This window comes from Cupressus sempervirens, chromosome 5 (genome assembly GCF_028749045.1).
Source record: "Cupressus sempervirens isolate cs-2001-9-10 chromosome 5, ASM2874904v1, whole genome shotgun sequence".
Taxonomy (NCBI): domain Eukaryota; kingdom Viridiplantae; phylum Streptophyta; class Pinopsida; order Cupressales; family Cupressaceae; genus Cupressus; species Cupressus sempervirens.
This window is the reverse complement of record NC_143122.1, coordinates 494734661-494737573: the sequence shown is the minus strand read 5'-3', so window position 1 is coordinate 494737573 and position 2913 is coordinate 494734661. Positions and strand designations below refer to the sequence as shown.

Sequence of the window (2913 nt, the reverse complement as noted above, 5' to 3'; positions counted from 1 at the left end):
CATATAGATTTGTATCGGAGCATCTTAGCATACCCATATCAGATGTTCGAGGTCATGTCCATGGTAGTACTAGGACACATCCTCAGCCATATTCCTCTCATTGATCAGGTAGTGGTCATGGTGGTAGTGCACGTGATGATCCATCTACTAACCACTCTTTTGCTCTAGAGAGACATATACATACCACAGACTCTTCAACCAGTGTTACAGTGCAGGCTCAGAGTTCAGGTGTGGGCCTTGATGATGTTGATTTGAGCTTGTTGACCATAGGATGGATGGACTTGTTGACATGTGATGAGTCTACTTCTATGCCATCTCATCTACATAGTCCACTTGGCTCGTCATTATTAGGACATGTGCCAGTCACGAGTCATGGGGCCCGCGTAGATCCAGAGATTGACCTTGATGCGACGCAGCGAAATATAGATGCATTAGTGGACACAATCGATGCTAGGCAGTCTGAGTATTATCAGATGCCACCATCTACACAGGTAAATTTGTTTTTGTTCATGTTAAAATTTCAATCATTTCAAACTAATTTAATTTAGACATGTGCATGTGTGCACATGTATGTATATCATGCACATAGATTCAAATGTAATCATGCAGACAAATTTTAATTTGATGTGTTGCACGTGCACATGTACAATGTAGGGGGACATGCCTCTTTTTACTCCAGCTTTGATGCCAGATCGTGTACGTCGTCGAGACTCATTGGATGATGTTAGTAGTGGATAGGTAATGTTTATTTATGTTTTGATTATGTGTACATGTATTTCAATATCACTTTCTCTTGATTAAATGTATGTATGTATTGATATCACTTTCTCTTGAATTTATATATAGGGGTCAACACATCCTAGTGAGCACCTTGATACTAGTCAGTCTTCAAAGCGCGTTGTGAGGAGGCGTGGTGATGATAGTCTTGCACCTAATAATCTATAGTTTTTTTTTATCTAGATGATTTGTTGTAGACTTTCATCTAGAGAGACATTCATATATATTAGATAGACACTTTATATACACACATGATGCATGCTATATTTATATTTGATTTGATATAGATGTACCTAGATTTAAATGTCTACATGTGTGCACGCTATTTATATTTGATATTATCTTCTGATAGATCTCTAGATAGATACATGTTTTTGTTATTTGTTCTCGAGATGATTGATACATGTTACATTATGTTGTGGAATCTAATACATACATACTAGATCTAGATCTAGTATATTATAAATTGTTTCTATCTAAGATATGTAAGTAATTTATTTAGATATGTATGTGCATGTTTAATATATTGATTAAATATATATATATATATATATATATATATATATATATATATATAGTTCATGTAATTTAAATTTGTGGTAATATATCACATGTATTAAATGTTCAAGTATCAGGTAATTAGTTGTACATAATTTCTAACTCGAGTAAATCTATAGAACTCATCCCTTTTATTTGTACACATATCCTAGAATTTTATCCCCTTAAGCCCAATGTTCGAAAATTCAAGTCCAACTTAAAACATGTGTACATGTTCAAAATTTAGTTTAAACAAATTGCAATTTGAACTTGAAAGCTCACATGTCAAGTAATTAGTTAAATCAAAAGCTCACATGTCCTAATTTAATTGAAAGGACATGTCCTAATTAGTTAAATTGAAAGTGTACATGTGTTCTAAAATTGACAAGTTAAATGAATTAGAAAGCTCAAAATGAAAGAGTAAAAGTTCAATTTAGAAAATTAGTTATTCCACCAAATTTCAAATTGATCAAATGATTGTTCAACCAAATTTCAAATAGTTTAAACCAAATTTCAAATTTTTCTTGAGTTACATTTCAAATTTTAATCATAGTGAAATTTTAATTCAAGTACACATGTATCCTAGAATTTTATCCCCTTAAGCCCAATGTTCTAATTCAAGTCCAACTTAAAACATGTACATGTTCAAAATTTAGTTAAACAAATCACAATTTGAACTTGAAAGCTCACATGTCCTGAAATTGAAAGCACATGTCCTAATTAGTTAAATTGAAAGTGTACATGTGTTCTAAAATTGACAAGTTAAATGAAATAGAAAGTTCAAAATGAAAGAGTAAAAGTTGAATTTAGAAAATTAGTTATTCCACCAAATTTCAAATTGATCAAATGATTGTTCAACCAAATTTCAAATAGTTTGAACCAAATTTCAAATTGTTCTTGAGTTACATTTCAAATTTTAATCATAGTGAAATTTTAATTCAAGTACACATGTATCCTAAAATTTTATCCCCTTAAGCCCAATGTTCTAATTCAAGTCCAACTTAAAACATGTACATGTTCAAAATTTAGTTAAACAAATCACAATTTGAACTTGAAAGCTCACATGTCCTAAAATTGAAAGCACATGTCCTAATTAGTTAAATTGAAAGCGTACATGTGTCCTAAAATTGACAAGTTAAGTGAAATAGAAAGTTCAATATAATATAATTAATTTTACAAACTCCTAATTTCATCCCCTTAAGACAAGTGGTGTTTGAATTTATTTCCCTCAAGGTGCACATGTCAGGTAATTAGTGTACACACATACATATAAGTTCATAATTTCTATAAGTAGTTACTTTAGAAAATTCAAAATGAAAGAGTAAAAGTTCAATTTAGAAAATTAGTTATTCCACCAAATTTGAAATTGATCAAATCATTGTTCAACCAAATTTCAAATAGTTTGAACCAAATTTCAAATTGTTCTTGAGTTACATTTCAAATTAGGAGTTGTTTCTATCTCATATCAAGTGGATCAGCTCGTTCTTGGATAACATTTAATATTTTCTCATGATCATCAATATGGAGCCTCCAATTACATATTCCAGGTCCTTTGACTGGATGAAGAGTTAGACCAGTGGCAATAACATGGTTACTATA

At 31.0% G+C, this 2913-nt stretch overlaps 1 long non-coding RNA gene across 1 annotated transcript; it reads left to right on the top strand.

The window, feature by feature from the left end:
* The first annotated feature begins 275 nt into the window (after positions 1 to 275).
* Positions 276 to 738, top strand: LOC149556891 (uncharacterized). Its single transcript, XR_016364581.1, has 2 exons — positions 276 to 491; positions 655 to 738. It is a non-coding gene; the product is annotated as an uncharacterized LOC149556891 (long non-coding RNA).
* Positions 739 to 2913: the final 2175 nt, after the last annotated feature.